Source organism: Chiloscyllium plagiosum, unplaced genomic scaffold (assembly GCF_037043375.1).
Source record: "Chiloscyllium plagiosum isolate Xiang-an unplaced genomic scaffold, Cpla_swu_hap1 HiC_scaffold_27, whole genome shotgun sequence".
Lineage (NCBI taxonomy): Eukaryota > Metazoa > Chordata > Chondrichthyes > Orectolobiformes > Hemiscylliidae > Chiloscyllium > Chiloscyllium plagiosum.
Genome location: NW_028270165.1, coordinates 37,676,837 through 37,700,258, shown reverse-complemented (window position 1 = coordinate 37,700,258; position 23,422 = coordinate 37,676,837). Strand labels below are relative to the sequence as shown.

The following is a 23,422-nucleotide window of genomic DNA, read 5'->3' as shown; positions in this document are numbered from 1 at the left end:
CCCGGCTTCTTCTTTAAGATTCAAATCAGTGGAGGGGGAAAAATATTTCACTCACATTGGGACTGGTGGGAATCTGCAACCCACTGCCTGTTCGGGTGGAAGAAGCAGATACCCGCAGAGCTTCGTTTCAGGCTGTGAGCAACGTGTTTGGAAATGAGATTAGAACAGTGAGGGGCATGAAATCGTGATCGAAATGAAGCAGGCACCTGAGGACAAGGGTATTTCCTTTGCCAGTGAAAGATACTGCTTCACAAAGTTGGGCCTGTGGAAGGGAAGCAATGACGGTGATTATCTTTGGTTGTTCACCTTGTGAAGGTTCCCATTATTGCGCATGTCCGTGTGAACGTCAGAACTCTGCAGCATGGTGGCGTTAGATACGCACAGGGCCGGGGCGCAATGGATGACGCATCTGACTCCACCTACCTGTTTGAAATGCAGCTCACAGCTTCTTCACACACCCCAATTAATCTTTCTCATTGTCCTGAAGCCGGCATACGGTTTGAATTCCCGATCTGCGGGAATGAGAATCTTTTCACTGTCTCGCGTCAGTGAGTGTCCCCGAGAACATCGGAGTCAAGTCACAGCGCTGTCAGATGAGGGGAAGCTGAAATAGCCCCACACGCTGCTCACGGGCACATTTAACTTTCCCCAACTCACCGCCTCAACCACTGCGGCTCCTGGGAGTGGAAAGGAAACAATCACCAAAACCTCGTCTTAGCTTTGTGAATCTTCAGAAAATCAGCAAACGATCATCCCTTCGGATTTTCTATCCTGGGCTGACAGGATGGGTTTTGTCATTCTTGGAGGACATTGCAAGTGGATGTTTTGCAGAAAAGCACCACAATGCAATCTGATTAATCAGGACCTGGATGTTTTCGGTCTTTGAATGTAAGTGTTGTGCTCCAAAACTTTGTTGTTCACAGTTTATAATACTTATCTTCCCAGTCCACTGTATCACTTGTAGAAAATGTTTAATTTGCGTCTTGTAATCCTTTCACTGTCTGCTAATGAGGATAGCGTTTCCGTGGTTTACCTAAGTTATCTTGACCTTGCATACCTCAAGCCTCAAGCTAATTTCACGAGAAAGCTTTTCCAGATCAAAAGCCAACTGTTAATGATGGCTCTGTTTCTTGTCACGTATCCAATTTCAGATCGATGTTGTTAATGTCCCTTTTATTCCTTCAGATCCAGGTTTCGCTCACAGGGCTAGAACAGAACTGTCACCAAATACATTTACCAATCTACGTTCATCCTATCGATTGTATTAGCATCATCAACACTTCTCAACAAAATAACTCGAGAGACTTTCATCACAATTTTCTGTGAACAGTTCTACATTAGCTTTGCTGAATGAACCCCAAATTTCTTGGAGTGGCTCCTTATTTTCAGCCCTGATTATTAATCTCTCTACGCATGGGAATGGATCCTTCCCACCCGGTCTATCCCTCATCAATGTGTGTAGTTCAGTTCGATCTCCCATCAGACTCCTCTGTCCTGATCAAATCCAGGGGAACAGGATACGTTGGGGCTATGGTGCGGACAGGACAAGCCCAATACTCACCTTTCCTGTTAGAACCATTCCATGAGAAATTTTACACCACAACTTTGGGCGTGTAATTGTGGCCGAACACTTGGCGTAGTGATCCTTTGGGGCGCCCCCGCCCAGGGTGGTAACCTGCTGACTATGCTTTCTTCGCTGGCGATTTTAAATGACTTCCTGTTGGTTGCATTATCGCTCAAACTTCACAAAACCCGTCTCAATAAAGTCCCGTTTTCTCATGTCTGGGAATTGATTGCCATGCAGGAAACTCGGGTTCTGAACAAACAACATACCAGCCTCACAACGTCAGCTCTGTTTACCTTTCCACAGATGCTGCTCGACCTGTTGGCTTTCTGCAGTATTCTCTGTGTTTATTAGGTACAAGTGCTGCTTTTCATTCAAGAACTTCATTCCCTGTCCTCTGGTAACTGACTCTGGTCAGTGGCAATTGATTCTTCTGATCATTAATCTGCCCATTCCCACCGCTTCTTCTCCCATCATTACCAACAGCCCCAGGAAATCTCCAGTTAACCTTCTTTGCTCCAAAGCGAACATTCCCAACCTTGGGAATGTCTCCCCAAAATGGAAATTCCTCATCCCTGGACATGACGCAAGGCGTACAATTGGGAAGAGATTTTGGCAAAATATTCTCAGTTAGGAAATGGAAAAATGTTCATGAAGCAAAACAGAAATCCCAGTCTCCAGCTTTGTGAATCTTTAGAAACTCTTTGGGAAGCGGATTGAGAGGAGAATGAAAGACGAACTGTCTGACTGAGTCGAGACAGTCCAGACACCGTCCCCTTGTTGAAGATTGCGGGAGATTGACTCTGATGTTCTCGGGACATGAACTGATCTGAGACATTGAAAGAATTGTCGTTCCTGCACATCAGGAATTCAAACCCCTTCTCGCCTCCGAGCCAATGAGAGAACTCGGGAACAGGCAAAACACGGAAAGGCTCGAAGGGCGACGGCCCCGGAATAAGAAAGCTCGTTCCTCCTGACATGGATGTGTCTCCAGCCTGTCCCCGGTGTCTCCACAATAAATCTCCCAGGCTTTATTATGGAAAAGTAAAACTGATAGACGACAACTGGAATTCGAGGCCGAAAGGCTGAATTATGAATTCACTAATAGCCTCCCCTAAGTGATGGCGCAGCCCATGTCATCGCCTGTCTCTGTGGCGCAATTGGTCAGCGCGTTCGGCTGTTAACCGAAAGGTTGGTGGATCGAGCCCATCCAGAGGCGATGGCCTTCTGGTTGCCTGTCTCTTTAGCACGCCACCCTGTTCCCTGACCAACATCTTTATCTCAGGCATGCAGCAGTGTTCCAGCAAAGCTCCGCTCCAGATGGAAGACCAGCGCCTCATTTTCCGTTGGGAATCCTCCAGTCTTCAAGATCGAGTTCAATATTATTTGGACCCGAACACCCCCATGCCCTTGATCCCTACCACACCCACACGAGGCCGTGTTATCACATCGTCTGCTGTTACACACGACTTATTGTTAGCCAGGAATAGTCTCCATGAACAGTTAGTCACCCTCCGACACAGATCGTTATTCTCTCCTTTGTCCCTCCAATGTTCTCCGTCTGAACTCGTGGCAAAGAGAGCAATGTGGATTGATACCCCTGAGCCAGCTCTTTGTCCCATCTCCAGGAACCGGGTTCTCTCCACTGGCGGATAATTAAACCACTTTGTTGTTGCGTTGACGTGAGGAGATTGTATAAATATAAACTTTTCTAAATCCCCACCTTCCGTTGATTGAACTGTGAGTTCACTCTGAATCACAACACGTGTCACAGCGCAATTTGAGGCCCGCATTAGCTCTGCTGGTTCTACACAGCAAGTAAATGAGAGTCTCTATTCGTATCATTCTCTTGCCTTCGCCCTGTAAATCTCCACATTGTTACTTTGGATATGACCACCGAATGCCCTTTTCTGTTCTTGAATCTGCCTCCTTGTCACGGTCAGACAGGGACAAGAAAGTGTTCTTCCTAATGTCACTGTTACTTTTTTTTCCAAATGCCTTGAAATCTCTGCCAATTTTTTGGGAAATTGAAAGGATTCTCATTCCTGCACATGAGGCTGAATTGATTTAATTTCTAACGTAAAGGACTGTGGATGCTGAGAATCAGAGACACAAAGAGGAGCTGCTGGAGAAACTCAGCAGGTTTGGCAGTACCTGTGGGAGAAAACAGAGTTCTGAAATATTGTCTCTGATTCTCTTTCCACCGATGGTGCCTGACCTGCTGAGTTGCTCCTGCAATTTCTGTTTTTGCTTTTAACTGAAAGTTTATTTCATCTTTCGTAATGAAACAACCATGTGCAGATATGTAACCCATTCGAAACCTGTGAAGTGATTGTATTCAAACAACCCCAGCAATAACTCACTATTTCTCAGCTCCACAGGCAGAGAGACCTGGGAAATGAAGCTGTCAGTGTGGTTCTTTATTCGTGGGTCGACTGGTTAATACGATGGATTTGAGATCGATTGCGGTTTCCCCACGCAGGTGTGAACCTTGCCGACTACAGTTGAGAAATGTCGTCAAAAAGAAAGGAAGACTGATCCCCGGTTTCTTCTTTAAAATTCAAATCAGTGGAGGTGTTGGAAATCTGCAATCCACTGCCTGTCAGGGTGGAACAAGCAGATACCCACAGAGCTACTTTTGAGTCTATGAGCCAAGTGTTTGGAAATGAGACGAGAACAGTGAGGGGCGTGAAGTCGTGATCGAAATGCACCTGAGGACGAATGTGTTTTATTTGCCAGTGAAAGATACTGCTTCACCAAGTTGGGACAATGGAAGGGAAGCAGTGATGGTGATTATCTTTGGCTGTTCCTCTTGTGAATGTTCCCATTGCTGCGCATGTCCGTGTTAACGTCAGAACTCTGCAGCATGACAGCGTCAGGTACGCACAGTGCCGGGGCGCAATGGATGACGCATCTGACTCCACCTACCTGTTTGAAATGCAGCTCACAGCTTCTTCACACACCCCAATTAATCTTTCTCATTGTCCTGAAGCCGACATACGGTTTGAATTCCTGATCTGCAGGAACGAGACTCTTTTCACTGTCTCGCGTCAGTAAGTGTCCCTGACAACATCAGAGTCACGTCACAGCGCTGTGAAAGGAGGGGAAGCTGAAATAGCCCCACACACATGGACATATTTCACTTTGTCCAACTCACCTCCCCAACCACAGTGGCTCCTGGGAGTGGAAAGGGAACAAATACCAAAACCTAGTCTCAGGTTTGTAAATCTTCAGGAAATAAGAAATCTGTTCATCCTGTTGGATCTTCCATCCTGGCCTGACAGCGTTGATTTAAATGGCTGTCCAGTCAGTGCCGATTCATTTTGGCTGAAAAAATCTTCCTTATCTCATCCCAGCATTTCTTGCCACAGAGAACTGTGCGGCAGAGTTCATGTATATATTTCCTTGTATGGTATTTTGTAAATAACATTCGTTTGCGGGTTGTTTGTATAGGCTATTCCAGGTTCATTAGCTGCTGTTTAAATGTGTTGGTAGGTTTGTGGGCTACCATGATGCTGAGAGCGTTGAGTTGTCTGGACATCATTTCCCAGATGTTTTTTATGTAAAGTAATGTGGCTAGGGTTTCTGCACACGTTGTGTCTGCTTGTGTCAGTTTGTTGATGTGGAATCGACACACTGGGTTTATTGGGTCGGCAAAAGTGCGGATTGCAGATGCTGGAAACCAGAGTTTAGATCAGAGTGGTGCTGGAAAAGCACAGCAGGTCAGACAGCTTCCGAGGAGCAGGAAAATCGACTTTTCGGGCAAAAGCCCTTCATTAGGAATGGAAGCAGGACGCCTCCAGGGCGGAGAGATAAATTGGGGGGTGGGGGTGTGCTGGGCCGAAGGTAGCAAAGAGTACAATAGGTGAATGGGGGTGGGGATGGAGGTGAAAAGTCAGAGAGGAGGGTGGAGCGGATAGGTGGGAAGGGAGATTGGCAGGTCGGACAGGTCATGAGGATAGCACTGTGCTGGAAGTTTGGAACTGAAGTAAGGTGTGGAGAGGGGAAATGAGGAAACTGGTGAAGTTTACATTAATGTTCTGGGTTTGAATTTATCCGAGGCGGAAGATGGGGCGTTCTTCCTCCAGGCATCGGGTGGGGAGGGAGCGGCGATGGAGGAGGTCCAGGACCTGCATGTCCTCGGCAGAGTGGGAGGGGGTGTTGAAATGTTGGGCCAGAGGGCGATGGGGTTGATTGTTGCGGGTGTCCTGGAGAGATCCCCTCAAGCGCCGTGACTGGACTCTGCGAGGAGTCTCCAGCCTCCCCAATGTAGAGGAGACCGCACCGAGAGCAATGGATACAAGAAATGACATTGTTGGATGCACAGGTGAAAGCTTGCTGACGACCGCGGCCCAGGTTCGATTTCCGGGCAGGGAAGTAATTTTTAGGAGAGCTGACAAGCGGCATCAGCATCTTCCTGCTGGTCTAGTGGTTAGGATTTGGTGCTTTCAGCGCCGCGGCCCGAGTTCGATTCCCGGTCAGGGAACCCATTTTCAGGGGTGCAGGCTACTCATTCTTCTTAAATGCGCTGTGTAATTATTTATAGTAGTTCCTGGGTGCTGCAGTGCGTCGTGGCTCGTTGAAATAGTATCCTGATTCAGATTTGTTTGTATGTGGAGGGATGATTGCTTCTGTAGCTGAGTACTTGGTTCGTGTGCGTTATTTTCCTGCAGAGGCTGTTTTGAACTTACCATTGACTGTTTGCTCTACTGTGACATCCAGAAATGGCACTTTGTTGTTGTTCTCCTTGCGGAAGCACCAGCGGGGGCACTGCTGCTCATTGAGCCAGGGACTGCACATTGCCAATGAAATTATCCAAATAAACCTCAGACCGCAAGACCATCGGAGCAGAAGTTAGGCCATTGGGCCCGTCGAGTCTGCGAGGAGTCTCCAGTCTCCCCAATGTAGAGGAGACCGCATCGGGAGCAATGGATACAAGCAATGACATTGGTGGAAGCCTTCTCACGATCGTGGCCCAGGTTCGATTTCCGGGCAGGGAAGCAATTTACATTAGAGTTGTGAGGAAGCACTGCTGTCTCCCTGGTCGTCTTGTGGTTAGGATTCGGTGCTTTCACCGCTGCGGCCCGGGTTCGATTCCCCGTCTGGGAAGTATTTCTCAGTGGATCTTTTGCCTACCCATTCTCCTCAAATGCGCTGTATAGTTCCTTATTGGTCTTCGTCGTTACTGGCGACTGCAGTGTGTCATGCCTCGTTGAAATAGTGTCCTGATTCAGGCTTGTTTGTATGTGTAGAGATCATTGCTTCTGTAGCTAAGTACTTGGTTCGCGTGAGTTGTTTTCCTGTAGACGCTGTTTTGAATTTCCCATTGACTGTTCGCTCTACTGTGACATCTCGAAATGGCACTTTGTTGTTGTTCTCCTCTTTTGTGAATTTTATGCCAGTAAGGATATTGTTGATGGTGTTGTAGGTTTCCTCTAAATTACTTCATTTTTTGATGACAAAAGTGTCATCACTGTGGCGGACACAAAGTTTGTTTTGGATCGTTGGAAGGGCTGTTGGTTTGAGACTCTGCATTATTGCTTCTGCTAGGAATCCTGATAATGGTGGTTTCATGGGTGTTTCTTTGATTTGTTTGAGGCTTGTTACTGAATATGAAGTGGGTGGTTAAGGCACAGTTCCACGAGGTGGATAGTGCTATCTTTGCTGATGAAGTTGGTGCTGTATTTGTGTCTTTGGTTCTACGAGTAGTGTCTTCAGTTTTCTTTGGCCACGTTGCTGTTAATGGATGTGAACAGGGCTGTTATGTCAAAGGACATCATTATTCCATCCTCTTCTAACTTAGTGTCTTTGTTGTTCAGGAATTCTTGGATGGAATAAATGGAGTGGCGTGAATCTTCGACTTGGTGTTTTAGTCTTCAGTGGAGGCCTTTGACTAGTCTGTATATTGGTGTTCCAAGTAGTGAGACTATGGCCTGAGGGGGGCTCCTGGTTTGAAGAGGAGGAGAACAACAACAAAGTGCCATTCTTAGATGTCACAGTAGAGCGAACAGTCAATAGGGAACTTCACACTAGCGTCTACAGAAAAACAACACACGCAAACCAAGTGCTTAACCACAGAAGCAATCATCCCAACACCCACAAACGAAGCTGCATCAGGACATTATTTCAATGAGCCACGACACACTGCATATAGAGGATTTTAAAATCATGAGGGATACGGATGAGATGAACAGCAGGTGTCCTTTCCCTCAGCTGGGGGTTTCAGGATCAGGGAGCAAATATTTTGAGGTGAGTAGAGAAAGATTTTATAAAGACAGAACAAGGATCGTTTTTAAGAGAGTGGTCTGAGTGCAGAATGAATGTCCAGACGAAGTCATAGAGTCACAGAGATGTACAGCACAGAAGCAGACTGTTTGGTCCAACTTGTCCATGCTGACCAACTATCCCAACCCAATCTCGTCCCACCTGACAGCACACGGCCCCATATCCTTCCAAACCCTTCCTATTCATATACCTAACCAAATGCCTTTTAAATTTTGCAATCGTACTAGACTTCACCACTTCCTCTGGCAGTTCATTCAATAAACGTACAATCCTCTGCGTGAAAACGTTGCCCCTTAGATCTCTTTTGTATCTTTCCCCTCTAATGCTAAACCCATGCCCTCTCGTTCTGGACTCCCCCACCCCTGGGAAAAGACTTTGTCTATTTATCCTATCCATACCTCTCATGATTTTATACACGTACAGTTACAACGTTTAAAAGACATTTAAATAAGTACATGAATATGAAAGGTTCGAAGGTTTATGGGCCAAACACTGGGAGGTGGGACGAGTTTAGTTTGAGAACATACTCAGCATGGACGAGTTGGATGAAGGGTCTGTTCAGTGCTGTCTGACTCTGTGACTGACCTGTACTGGTCTTAAAACCATTTTCTTACCTCCACCCCATAACCATCCACTTCTTTGTTGTTCAAAACTCAGATGAATTTAGCCTTGAATATGTTCAATGACCCCACTTCTGAACTGAATTCCTCTTCGTAATATACCACTTGCCTCGCTCATTGCCTGCTGCATCTGCCCGACAACTGGCATTGACTGGTGTGGAGGGACCCTGAGACCCCTTTGTACATCCATACATCATTCCTGATGAAGGGCTTGTGTCCGAAACGTTCACTGTCCTGCTCCTCAGATGCTACCTGACCTGTTCTGCTTTTCCAGTGCCACATTTTTCGACTTTCACCTCTAGTCCTCACTTTCTCCACATTCCAATATATCACCATTTAAACAATGCACTGCTTTTTTTTAAACAGCCAAGGCGATAACTTCACATTGCGGCACTGCACTTGCCATGTGTTTGCCAATTGAGACACAGACCTGGACCAACTTCGGGAAGAGGCAAAACACTGAGTTCTGAACAAAAACCGTAACACACTCAAAACGTCGGCTCTGTTTACCTTTCCACAGATGCAGCTCGACCCGTTGGCTTTCTGCAGTATTCGCTGTGTTTGAACTGATAGAAGACAATTGTAATTCTGGGCGGGGCAGGTTGAATGATGAATTGAATAGTAGCTTCCTCAACGAGACTGTGCTCGTGATGCTCGGACCTGTCTCTGTGGCGCAATTGGTCAGCGCGTTCCGCTGATAAATAGACGGGTCATGGTTCGAGACGGGTCATGGTTCGAGACTACCCAGGCCCGGCGTGTTTGTTGTTCACGCTCCAACCGCTTTCTTGGCCGCAAAGTTGCGCGTTTTTAATGGTGTCAGGAAAATGTTTCCCAAACGGAAATCTTTTCCACTGAGGAAGCACAAAGGGATTTCTGAATTGATTGAATTTCTAAAATAAAGGACTGCGGATGCTAACAGTCCGAGACAGAAAGCGAAACGGCTGGAGCAACTCAGTAGGTTTGGCTGCACCTGGATGAGGAAAAAAGAAGTTCTGAAATGTTGTCTCTGATTCTCTTTCTACAGATGCTGCCTGACCTGCTGAGTTGCTCCTGCAATTTCTGTATTTCTTTTTAACTGAACGTCCATTTCATCTTTCAGACTCGCCATGTGCAGATATTTAACCCTTTCGAAACCTGTGAAATGATTGGATTCAAACAAACTCTGCAATGATTCACTCTTTCTCAGCTCCACAGGCAGAGAGACCTGGGAAATGAAGCTGTCAGTGTGGTTCTGTATTGGTGGGCCGATAGGTGAATGCGATAGACATGAAATCCATTGCGGTTTCCCCACGCAGGTGTGAACCCTGCCGACTACAGTTGAGAACTGTCGTCAAAAGGAAAGGGAGATTGCTCCACGGCTTTTTTAAAGATGCAAACCAGTGGAGGGGTTGAAATATTTCAATCACATTGGGACTGGTCGGGAATCTGCAACCCACTGCCTGTCAGGGTGGAACAAGCAGATAACCGCAGAGCTGCTTTTGAGGATATGAGCCAAGTGTTTGGAAATGAGACTAGAACAGTGAGGGGCGTGAAGTCGTGGTCAAAATGAAGCAGGCACCTGAGGACAAAAGTGTTTTATTTGCCAGTGAAAGATATTGTTTCACAAAGTTGAGTCGATGGAAGGGAAGCAGTGACGGTGATTATCTTTGGCTGTTTACCTCTACCTCAAAAAATCGGGAGAATTTTAAAGTGACAATGAAAAGAAGTAAAAGTGACATTAGGAAGAACGTTTTCGTACAGGGAGTGGTTAGGGGCAGTAAGTCCCTGTCTGTCATTGACAAAGAGTAAGATTCAATGGGCACAAAAGGGAATTCGGTGGTCACGTTCAGATGTGCAGATTTACGCTGAGAAGGCGAGAGAATGAAACGAATAGAGACACACGTTTACTTAAGTGTAGAACCAGCAGAGCGAAGGTGGGCCGCATGGCCTCCGTCTGCGCTGTGACACATGTTGTGATTCAGTGTGAAATCACAGTTCGACCAACAGAATGTGGGAATTTAGAAATAAGTTTATATTTACACAGCCTCCATACGTCTGCGAAACAGCATATTACACGACAGCAGTGGAGGTCTGTGACATCAGGCTCGAACGTGCCTGCCGCGTGCCAGACGGAAACCTGAAGTGTTCTGTGGAAGATGCGTCGCGTGTGGCAGCAGAGTGGCGCAGCGGGAGCGTGCTGGACCCATAACCCAGAGGTCGATTGCTCGAAACCATCCTCTGCTATTGTTTAATGTCACCTCGAGCTGCTTTCCTTTGGATCGGTGCTCTCTTCTGCAAGCTGCATTTGCGTCTACTTTCCGAGTGTTCAAATGAAGCATATCGATGCACTCACCAAATCCACTCAATTCAAGTGGCATGATTTTAGAGGTCTCAGTGGTATTCTGTACTTCGTCTGTTTCCTCTGAACTGAATCGCAAACCCAGTTCTCTGAGATGCCAATCAGCTGGTAAAGTTGAAACACATCCCTTGCGGTTTCGTCCATTCCTTGCAGTAATTCGCCACCCTGGTTCAGACGAGATGACAAGCATGTCAGAAACCGCATCACGACTCAGACAGAGTCCCCTACTATTAGGACGGATACCACCGATTGTGAATAACCTCAGAGAGAGAGACAAGTGACAGACAGTCGCCGTGGACTCGATGGGCTGAACGGCTTCTGTCTGCGTGAGAATGATGCTACGTGTTTATGCCATCCCACTGCCTGTCTCTGGGACAGAGAGGCTGAGGGGGCAAAGCTGGTTCATTTTTAACCGTCACTTCCGTGTTGGACTGCCTGCAGTCCCTCAGCTCAGAACCGTGGGGATGACTCTCAGTGAGTGAAGGTTTCACTCGGATTCTCTTCATCTGGGACACTTGGGGCTCAGATGTTAACCGCTGTGCGGTCGCAGCAAAGAAAGCGATCCCCACTTTGCTATCGACTTTCCGTAAGATTGCTGGGTGAAGACGATTTCTGAACACCAAGGAGGCTGCACAACAATGTGCATTTACCTGAGCGAAGAGTCCTCGGTGTCCATTTCTTTCTGTCCTGCCAGCACAGCATCTTTCTATCTCTCCGATAACAGACCTTTGGAGAAAGTTCACAATCAAAGTTGTTCATGTTCCCCGCATTAACGTAACTGAGACCTCTCACCCCAAGGTTTTCAGAGAGAGACAGAAAGCAGAAGAGCGAATGGACTCTACCCGCCCCCCGCCCTACACCCCGTCCCATCCCCCAGAACAACGTCCAAGTAGAAATAAAATGGTTTAATTATCCACCAGTGGAGGTAGTCCAGTTCCTGGGGATGAGACTAAGTGGGCTTTCTGCCCCGGGGACAGAATGACAAGCAGATGTTCTGGAAACGCTTTGCTGCTTGCAATTCTTGCAGCAATGTGGAATGTACTTCACACTGAGCAAGATTCAGCTGGCTCAGAGTCTCCGATGTACATTGCTGTGTTTGCCGCCAGCTCACAGAGAGAACAATAGGAAGGACGTAGGAGTGAATAACGATCCGCGTGGGAGGGCGAATAACTGTTAATGGAGACTGTTAGCGGCTAACAATACGTAGTGTGTCATAGCAGACGAGGTGGTAACAAGGAGTCGTTTGTGTGATAGGGGTCAAGGACATGGGGGAGTTCAGACCCTAAAGTTGTGCAACTCGATATTGAAGACCGGAGGGCTGTAAGGTCTCCAAGTGGAAAATGAGGTGTTGTTCTTTCATCTGGAGCGAGAACACTGCTGCAAGCCTGAGACAGAGATGTTGGCCAGGGCACAGGGTGATGTGTTAAAGTGGCAGGCAACCGCAAGGCCAGGGCCTTTTTCCTGCGGGCAGAACCGGGATGTTCTGCGAAGCAGTCACCCAGTTTATGCTTTATGCTACATTGGGGAAATGACACTGTGAGCAGCGAATGCAGCGGACTAGATTGTGGCAAAAGTGCTGCTTCACCTGGCAGGTATGTTTGAGCCCTTGGATATTCAGGAGGGAGCAGGTAAATGGGCAGGTGTTACACATTCGGCGGTTGCAGGGGAAAGTGCCTTGGCACTATGGGAGGTGGGTGTGGGGTGTTGCGAGTGAAGGAAGAGTGGAACCGAGGTGGAACCCCTGGCACAACGGGTGCGTGTTGGGACCATAACCCAGCTGAGAACGCATTCTCTCCTATTCATTCAATGTCGTCTTTAGCAGCTTTTCGGTATAACAGCGCTCTGTTCTGCACCTCGCCTTCTCATCTGCTTCCGAAAACAGCTTGGACATAAATATTTCCCAGTGATATACTGGCCCAATGTGCACAGTCGCGTTGATACACTCGTGGAGGTTTGCGTGGTCTTCTCCTGTTCTCTGTATCCTGTATTGAGGAGGGCAATGCTTGTCACTGGCCACTCGGGTGTCAGAGAAAAGTTTCGAAGCAAAATGGTTGAATTATCTGCCAGTGGAGAGAGCCCGGTTCCTGGGGACGGGGCAAACAGCAGCAGGGAGACTGAATGAGAAGCAGCTGTTCGGGAAACTCTTTGCCGCTTGCAATTCTCAGAGCAATCTCAAATGTATTTTATACGGAGCAAGTCTCAGGTCACGCAAGCGGTGTGGGTCGTCAGTAGTGCTCTGGCCCTCTGGCTCGTTGGTCTGTGCGTATGATACTCGCTTAGTGTCCTTTTCAGTGCCGAATTGCGAGAGGTCCCGGGTTCAAATCCCGGACGAGCCCGCGTTTTTTAACTTGACTTGTGCAAAACTGCCTGATTAATTTTCTCAAAAAACGCCTTCGTGAAACGAGGTTGGGCTGTCTGGAGTACGAATGAGGCAGAAGACAGGGAAGTGAAATGGTTGGAGATAGTGTTCAACAGGTTGACGTGAGTGGTGCGGTGTTTGAGGAATGTCAGCAATCAAGGTAGATTGGAAAATTGGGACAGCTGTCCTCGGAGAAGCGAACTTTTCCAAGTCACGAGGGATCTAGAAACAGGAAATAATGTTGTGAAAATGCTCCCACACCTGAAAGGATCCACAACGATTCGGCAGAATTTTAAAGTCACGAGGTAAAGAAGTAAAAGTGACATGAGGAAGAACGTTTTCGTTACAGGGAGTGGTTAGGGTCAGTAAGTCCCTGTCTGACACTGACAAAGAGGAAGATTCAATGGACACAAAAGGGAATTCGGTGGTCACGTTCAGATGTGCAGATTTACGCTGAGAAGGCGAGAGAATGAAACGAATAGAGACACACGTTTACTTAAGTGTAGAACCAGCAGAGCGAAGGTGGGCCGCATGGCCTCCGTCTGCGCTGTGACACATGTTGTGATTCAGTGTGAAATCACAGTTCGACCAACAGAATGTGGGAATTTAGAAATAAGTTTATATTTACACAGCCTCCATACGTCTGCGAAACAGCATATTACACGACAGCAGTGGAGGTCTTTGACATCAGGCTCGAAGGTGCCTGCCGTGTGCCAGACGAAAACCTGAAGTGTTCTGTGTAAGGTGCGCCGCGTGCGGCAGCAGTGTGGCGCAGCGGGAGCGTGTGGGCCCATAACGCAGAGGTCGATGGATCCAAACCATCCTCTGCTATTGTTCAATATCGCCTCGTGCTGCTCTCTTCTACAAGCCGTCTTTGCATCTACTTAATGGCATTTAGCATATCGATGCACTCGCCAAATCCACTCAATTCAAGTGGCATGATTTTAGAGGTCTCAATGGTTTTCTGTCCTTCGTCTGTTTCCTCTGAACTGAATCGCAAACCCAGTTCTCTGCGATGCCAATCAGCTGGTAAAGTTGAAACACATGCCTTGCGGTTTCGTCCATTCCTTGCACTAATTCGCCACCCTGGTCCAGACGAGAATGACAAGCATGTCAGAAACCGCATCACGACTCAGACATAGTCCTCTACTATTAGGACGGATACCACCGATTGTGAATAACCTCAGAGAGAGAGACACGTGACAGACAGTCGCCGTGGACTCGATGGGCTGAACGGCTTCTGTCTGCGCGAGAATGATGCTACGTGTTTATGCCGTCCCACTGCCTGTCTCTGGGACAGAGAGGCTGAGGGAGCAAAACTGCTTCATTTTTAACCGTCCCTTCCGTGTTGGATGCCTGCAGTCCCTCAGCTCAGGGCCGTGGGGATGACTCTCAGTGAGTGAAGGTTTCACTCGGATTCTCTTCATCTGGGACACTTGGGGCTCAGATGTTAACTGCTGCGCGATCGCAGCAAAGAAAGCGATGCCCACTTTGCAACAGACTTTCCGTAAGATTGCTGGGTGAAGACGATTTCTGAACACCAAGTAGGCTGCACAACAATGTGAATTTACCTGGGCGAAGAGTTCTCGGTGTCCATTTCTTTCTGTCCTGCCAGCACAGCATCTTTCTATCTCTCCAATAACAGACCCTTGGACAAAGTTCACAATCAAAGTTGTTCATGTTCCCCGCATTAATGTAACTGACATCTCTCACCCCAAGGGTTTCAGAGAGAGACAGAGAGAGAGAGCAGAAGATCGAATGGACTCTACCCGCCCCCACCCTACACCCCGTCCCACCCCCCAGAACAACGACCAAGTAGAAATAAAATGGTTTAATTATCCACCAGTGGAGGTAGTCCAGTTCCTGGGGATGAGACAAATATCAGCGCCCCGGGGACAGAATGACAAGCAGATGTTCTGGAAACGGTTTGCTGCTTGCAATTCTTGCAGCAACGTGGTATGTACTTCATACTGAGCAAGTTTCAGCTGGCTCAGTGTCTCCGATGTACATTGCTGTGTTTGCCGCCAGCTCAGAGAGAGAACAATAGGAAGGACGTGGGAGTGAAAAGCGATCCGCGTGAGAGGGCGAATAACTGTTAATGGAGACTGTTAGCGACTAACAATACGTAGTGTGTCATAGCAGACGAGGTGATAACAAGGAGTCGTTTGTGTGGTAGGGGTCAAGGACATGGGGGAGTTCAGGCCCTAAAGTTATGGAACTCGATATTGAAGACCGGAGGGCTGTAAGGTCTCCAAGTGGAAAATGAGGTGTTGTTCTTTCATCTGGAGCGAGAACACTGCTGCAAGCCTGAGACAGAGATGTTGGCCAGGGAACAGGGTGATGTGTTAAAGTGGCAGGCAACCGCAAGGTCAGGGCCTTTTTCCTGCGGGCAGAACCGGGATGTTCTGCGAAGCAGTCACCCAGTTTATGCTTCATGCTACATTGGGGAAATGACACTGTGAGCAGCGAATGCAGCGGACTAGGTTGTGGCAAAAGTGCTGCTTCACCTGGCAGGTATGTTTGAGCCCTTGGATATTCAGGAGGGAGCAGGTAAATGGGCAGGTGTTACACATTCGGCGGTTGCAGGGGAAAGTGCCTTGGCACTCTGGGAGGTGGGTGTGGGGTGTTGCGAGTGAAGGAAGAGTGGAACCGAGGTGGAAACCCTGGCACAACGGGTGCGTGTTGCGACCATAACCCAGCTGAGAACGCATTCTTTCCTATTCATTCAATGTCGTCTTTAGCAGCTTTCCGGTATAACAGCGCTCTGTTCTGCACCTCGCCTTCTCATCTGCTTCCGAAAACAGCTTGGACATAAATATTTCCCAGGGATATACTGGCCCAATGTGCACAGTCGCGTTGATACACTCGTGGAGGTTTGCGTGGTCTTCTCCTGTTCTCTGTATCCTATGTTGAGGAGGGCAATGCTTGTCACTGGCCACTCGGGTGTCAGAGAAAAGTTTCGAAGCAAAATGGTTGAATTATCTGCCAGTGGAGAGAGCCCGGTTCCTGGGGACGGGGCAAACAGCAGCAGGGAGACTGAATGAGAAGCAGCTGTTCGGGAAACTCTTTGCCGCTTGCAATTCTCAGAGCAATCTCAAATGTGACCTGAGCAAGTCTCAGGTCACGCAAGCGGTGTGGGTCGTCAGTAGCGGTGTGGGTCGTTTGTAGCGCTCTGGCCCTCTGGCTCGTTGGTCTAGGCGTATGATTCTCGCTTAGGGTCCTTTCCAGTGCCGAGTTGCGAGAGGTCCCCGGTTCAAATCCCCGACGAACCCGCGTTTTTTAACTTGACTTGTGCAAAACTGCCTGATTAATTTTCTCAAAAAACGCCTTCGTGAAACGAGGTTGGGCTGTCTGGAGTACGAATGAGGCAGAAGACAGGGAAGTGAAATGGTTGGAGATAGTGTTCAACAGGTTGACGTGAGTGGTGCGGTGTTTGAGGAATGTCAGCAATCAAGGTAGATTGGAAAATTGGGACAGCTCTCCTCGGAGAAGCGAACTTTTCCAAGTCACGAGGGATCTAGAAACAGGAAATAATGTTGTGAAAATGCTCCCACACCTGGAAGGATCCACAACGATTCGGCAGAATTTTAAAGTCACGAGGTAAAGAAGGAAAAGTGACATGAGGAAGAACGTTTTCGTTACAGGGAGTGGTTAGGGTCAGTAAGTCCCTGTCTGACACTGACAAAGAGGAAGATTCAATGGACACAAAAGGGAATTCGGTGGTCACGTTCAGATGTGCAGATTTACGCTGAGAAGGCGAGAGAATGAAACGAATAGAGACACACGTTTACTTAAGTGTAGAACCAGCAGAGCGAAGGTGGGCCGCATGGCCTCCGTCTGCGCTGTGACACATGTTGTGATTCAGTGTGAAATCACAGTTCGACCAACAGAATGTGGGAATTTAGAAATAAGTTTATACTTACACAGCCTCCATACGTCTGCGAAACAGCATATTACAGGACAGCAGTGGAGGTCTTTGACATCAGGCTCGAAGGTGCCTGCCGTGTGCCAGACGAAAACCTGAAGTGTTCTGTGTAAGGTGCGCCGCGTGCGGCAGCAGTGTGGCGCAGCAGGAGCATGCTGGGCCCATAACCCAGAGGTCGATGGATCGAAACCATCCTCTGCTATTGTTCAATGTCGCCTCGTGCTGCTCTCTTCTACAAGCCGCCTTTGCATCTACTTAATGGCATTTAGCAGATCGATGCACTCACCAAATCCACTCAATTCAAGTGGCATGATTTTAGAGGACTCAATGGTTTTCTGTCCTTCGTCTGTTTCCTCTGAACTGAATCGCAAACCCAGTTCTCTGCGATGCCAATCAGCTGGTAAAGTTGAAACACATGCCTTGCGGTTTCGTCCATTCCTTGCACTAATTCGCCACCCTGGTCCAGACGAGAATGACAAGCATGTCAGAAACCGCATCACGACTCAGACATAGTCCTCTACTATTAGGACGGATACCACCGATTGTGAATAACCTCAGAGAGAGAGACACGTGACAGACAGTCGCCGTGGACTCGATGGGCTGAACGGCTTCTGTCTGCGCGAGAATGATGCTACGTGTTTATGCCGTCCCACTGCCTGTCTCTAGGACAGAGAGGCTGAGGGAGCAAAACTGCTTCATTTTTAACCGTCCCTTCCGTGTTGGATGCCTGCAGTCCCTCAGCTCAGGGCCGTGGGGATGACTCTCAGTGAGTGAAGGTTTCACTCGGATTCTCTTCATCTGGGACACTTGGGGCTCAGATGTTAACTGCTGCGCGATCGCAGCAAAGAAAGCGATGCCCACTTTGCAATAGACTTTCCGTATGATTGCTGGGTGAAGACGATTTCTGAACACCAAGAAGGCTGCACAACAATGTGAATTTACCTGGGCGAAGAGTTCTCGGTGTCCATTTCTTTCTGTCCTGCCAGCACAGCATCTTTCTATCTCTCCGATAACAGACCCTTGGACAAAGTTCACAATCAAAGTTGTTCATGTTCCCCGCATTAATGTAACTGACACCTCTCACCCCAAGGGTTTCAGAGAGAGACAGAGAGAGAGAGCAGAAGATCGAATGGACTCTACCCGCCCCCACCCTACACCCCGTCCCACCCCCCAGAACAACGTCCAAGTAGAAATAAAATGGTTTAATTATCCACCAGTGGAGGTAGTCCAGTTCCTGGGGATGAGACAAATATCAGCGCCCCGGGGACAGAATGACAAGCAGATGTTCTGGAAACGCTTTGCTGCTTGCAATTCTTGCAGCAACGTGGTATGTACTTCATACTGAGCAAGTTTCAGCTGGCTCAGAGTCTCCGATGTACATTGCTGTGTTTGCCGCCAGCTCAGAGAGAGAACAATAGGAAGGATGTGGGAGTGAATAATGATCCGCGTGAGAGGGCGAATAACTGTTAATGGAGACTGTTAGCGGCTAACAATACGTAGTGTGTCATAGCAGACGAGGTGATAACAAGGAGTCGTTTGTGTGGTAGGGGTCAAGGACATGGGGGAGTTCAGGCCCTAAAGTTATGGAACTCGATATTGAAGACCGGAGGGCTGTAAGGTCTCCAAGTGGAAAATGAGGTGTTGTTCTTTCATCTGGAGCGAGAACACTGCTGCAAGCCTGAGACAGAGATGTTGGCCAGGGAACAGGGTGATGTGTTAAAGTGGCAGGCAACCGCAAGGCCAGGGCCTTTTTCCTGCGGGCAGAACCGGGATGTTCTGCGAAGCAGTCACCCAGTTTATGCTTCATGCTACATTGGGGAAATGACACTGTGAGCAGCGAATGCAGTGGACGAGGTTGTGGCAAAAGTGCTGCTTCACCTGGCAGGTATGTTTGAGCCCTTGGATATTCAGGAGGGAGCAGGTAAATGGGCAGGTGTTACACATTCGGCGGTTGCAGGGGAAAGTGCCTTGGCACTATGGGAGGTGGGTGTGGGGTGTTGCGAGTGAAGGAAGAGTGGAACCGAGGTGGAACCCCTGGCACAACGGGTGCGTGTTGCGACCATAACCCAGCTGAGAACGCATTCTCTCCTATTCATTCAATGTCGTCTTTAGCAGCTTTCCGGTATAACAGCGCTCTGTTCTGCACCTCGCCTTCTCATCTGCTTCCGAAAACAGCTTGGACATAAATATTTCCCAGTGATATACTGGCCCAATGTGCACAGTCGCGTTGATACACTCGTGGAGGTTTGCGTGGTCTTCTCCTGTTGGGAGAAGACTTAATTACTAGGAGTCACGAGTTCAAAGTAAGAGGGGAAAGGTTTGAGGGATATCTACATGGAAAGTTCTTTACGCAGAGCGTGGTGGTTGTCTCATGCAGTGGAGGCAGTAGGGCTGGGATCGATAGCGTCTTTTAAGATGTATCTAGACAGATACATGAATCGGCAGGGAGCAAAGGGATACAGATCCTTAGAAAATAGGCGGCAGGTTTAGATAGAGAATCTCGATCAGCATAGCCTTGGAGGGATGAAGGGCCTGTTCCTGTGCTGTAGGGTTCTTTGTTCTCTTTATAGAGGTTTCCAAAACCATGAGAGGCATAGATAAGGTGAACGGCATGTGTCATTTCAAGATTAGGCCGCAAATTAAGGTGAGAGGAGAAAGATTTTAATAAGAGATGAGGAGCACCTTTTTTGTAAACAGAGTGGTTTGTGTGTGGAATAAATGTCCAGAGGAAATAGTGGATGCTGGTTGTGTAACAGCATTTAAAAGACATTTGGATAAGTACATGAATAGGAAAGGTTCAGGGGGATATGGGCTAAACACAGGTAGGTGGGACTAGTTTAGTTTGTGAATATAGTCAGCATGGACTAGTTGGGCTGAAGGGTCTGTTTCTGTGCTGTATGATCCTTTAACTGTTCTGTACTGGTCTTAAAATCATTTTACTTGCCTTCCCCCAGAAACATCTACTTCTTTCTTGTTCTAAAATCAGACGAACTCAGCCTTGAATATATTCAATGACCCCCTAACTGGAGAGACTTCTGAACTCATTTCCTCTTGCTAATATACCACTTGCCTTGCTGATTGCTTGCTGCACCTGTCTGACAACTGGCAGTGACTGGTATGGAAGGATGCTGAGGCCACTTTTTACATTCACACATCATTCCTGAGGAAGGGCTCATGCCTGAAACGTTGATTCTCCTGCTTCTCGGATGCTGTCTGATCTGCTGCGCTTTTCCAGTGCCACACTTTTCAACTGTCATCTCCAGCATCTGCAGTCCTCACTTTCTCCACATCCCAATATGTCACCATTTCAACAACGCACCTCCTTTCAGCGGTTATTTGTTCGTAACTGAGGCTATAACTTCACACTGTGGGACTGCATTTGCCATGTGTTTGCCAATTGAGATACAGACCTGGACGAACGTTTCCCGACTCTGTCCCCTCCCTGGATTCACTCACTTTCTTCAGTTGCTGCAAGTCAACAATTGGCTTCTCATTGGTCCATTTGAAGAAGGATTTGCGCCATTTTTGCAGACAGCGAAGAGCATGAATGGCTTTTGTTGAACCAGCATGGAAACAGACCCTTCGGTCCAACCCGTCCATGCCGACCAGATATCCCATCCCAATCTAGTCCCACCTGCCAGCATTTGGCCCATATCCCTCCAAACCCTTCCTATTCATGTACCCATCCAAATGCCTCTTAAATGTTACAATTGTACCAGCCTCCACCACTTCCTCTGGCAGCTCATTCCATACACGTACCACTTTCTGTGTGAAAAAGTTTCCCAGTAGGTCTCTTTTATATCTTTCCCCTCTCACCCTAAATCTATACCCTTGATTTCTGGACTTCCCCACCCCAGGGAAAAGACTTTGTCTATCTATCCTATCCATGCCCCTTTGTAGACCTCAGCTTCCGACGCTCGAGGGAAAATAGCCCCAACCTGTTTAGCCTCTCCCTATACCTCAAATCCTCCAACCCTGGCAACATCCTTGTGAATCTTTTCTGAACTCTTTCAAGTTTCACAAAATCTGTCCAATAGGAAGGAGACCAGAATTGCACACAATATTGCAACAGTGGCCTAACCAATGTCCTGTACAACCGCCACATGACCTCCCAACTTCTGTACTCAATACTCTGACCAATAAAGGAAAGCATACCAAACACCACCTTTTCAGTTCTATCTATCTGCGACGCCAGTTTCAAGGAGATATGAACCTGCACTCTGAGGTGTCTTCGTTCAGCAACACTCCCTAGGACCTTACCATTAAGTGTATAAGTCCTGCTAAGATTTGCTTTCCCAAAATGCAGCACTTCACATTTATCTGAATTAAACTCCATCTGCCACTTCTCAGCCCATTGGCCAATCTGGTCAAGATCCTGTTCTAATCTGAGGTAACCCTCTTCACTGTCCACTGCACCTCCAATTTTGGTATCATCTGCAAACTTACTAACTGTACCTCTTATGCTCGCATCCAAATCATTAATGTAAATGACAAAATGTAGAGGGCCCAGCACCGATCCTTCTGGCACTCCACTGGTCACAGGCCTCCAGTCTGAAAAACAACCCTCCATCACCACCCTCTGTCTTCTACCTTTCAGCCAGTTCCGTATCCAAATGGCTAGTTCTCCCTGTATTCCATGAGATCTAATCTTGCTAATCAGTCTCCCATGGGGAACCTTGTCGAACGCCTTACTGAAGTCTATATGGATCACATCTACCGCTCTGCCCTCCTCAATCCTCTTTACTTCCTCAAAAAACTCAAAATTTGAGACATGATTTCCCACACAAAAAGCCATGTTGACTATCCCTAATCAGTCCTTGCCTTTCCAAACACATGTACCACCTGTCCCTCAGGACTCCCTCCAACAACGTGCCCGCCACCGATGTCAGGCTCACTGGTCTATAGTTCCCTGGCTTGTCCTTACCACCCTTCTTAAACAGTGGCACCACGTCAGCCAACCTCCAGTCTTCTGGCACCTCACCTGACATGCGCAGTGTGCTCTATGGAGATGCTGTTCCTGATGGATTTAAAGTGTCCAAATGCCACAATTTCTTCCCCTCTCACTCGACATAACCGCGCACGCTGCTCGCTGTGTTTGATGTTCATCTTCCCTATCACCCTCATGATTTTATAAATCTCAAATGAGGTCACCCCTCAACCTCCTGTGCTCCAGTGAAGAATGTCTCAGCCTCTCCTTACAACTCAAACCCTCCAGTCCTGGCAACATCCTGGTAAATCTTTACTGAACCTTTTCTAATAGAATTCTTCCTATTACAGGGCCACCAGAAGCGTTCTCAGTACTCTACAAGTGGCTTCACCAACATCTTGTACAACTTCAACATTATGTCCCAGCTCCTTTATTCAATGGTGTGAACAATTAAGGTAAGTGTGCTGAATGCCTTCTGAAGCTTCCTTGCAACCAGTGATGCAACTTTCAAAGAAGTATATATCTGAACCCCCCCACCATATCCCTCTGTACAAGCCCTGCCCTTCCTTATTTTGGCAAAATGCAACCCCTCACCTTTTATCTATACACATGTTCTCTCTCAGACATACACACATACACGCCCCCCCCAACACACACACCCTTTCACAGGCTTCTCCTCCATCACACTCACTTTACCAAGCATGTGCGCACATACTCTCTTACACACACTCTCATGCTGCATTCATACATATAACAATGTGGTGCATTTGCAGAATTATATTTGCAGATATATTCAATTTTGCACAAAACGCACAATATGCAGGTAGTCAATCCATGTAATATTTTATAAATTCCTAGTTTGGAAATAGAACCAGTCCAATTTAAGATTGGGATACTCTCACACCTTTCATGCATTGTCTGGACTGAGATGTCACCTGCTTTTTGAAGTGATGTTGAGAATATGACTTTATAGTAGTACTGCGATGTACACATTAATGAACTAAAACCTGCAACCCATTCTAAAAGATGAAAGATTTAACAGCAATCTACGTTTGTCAATATATCATCAGTTGCATGACACTGATCTTTTGCTCTTAACTCTGTGTCTTATGATCCTGCTCCACAGTTACCCGATGAAGGAGCAGCACTCCGGAAGCTGGTGCTCCCAAATAAACCTGTTGGACTATAACCTGGTGTTGTGATTTTTAAACCGTGTCCAACCTAGTCCAACAGCAGCACCTCCACCTCGTTTCTAGTGAACACAGCCCATACTTCCCAGTGCTGCCAGTAAACTGCCGATGAAACGATGCACTCCTGAAAAATTTATAGTATCTAACGAAACCAGCTACTCATTCACTGCTCCATCTAATACACAACATTGGAAACTTAGTGCAGAAGGCTGCA

The 23,422-nt window shown here is 47.6% G+C and overlaps 1 pseudogene; it reads left to right on the top strand.

Annotated features, from left to right (window-relative positions):
• Positions 1–23,422, top strand: part of LOC148143639 (uncharacterized) — a 245,236-nt pseudogene that overhangs the window by 14,247 nt on the left and 207,567 nt on the right.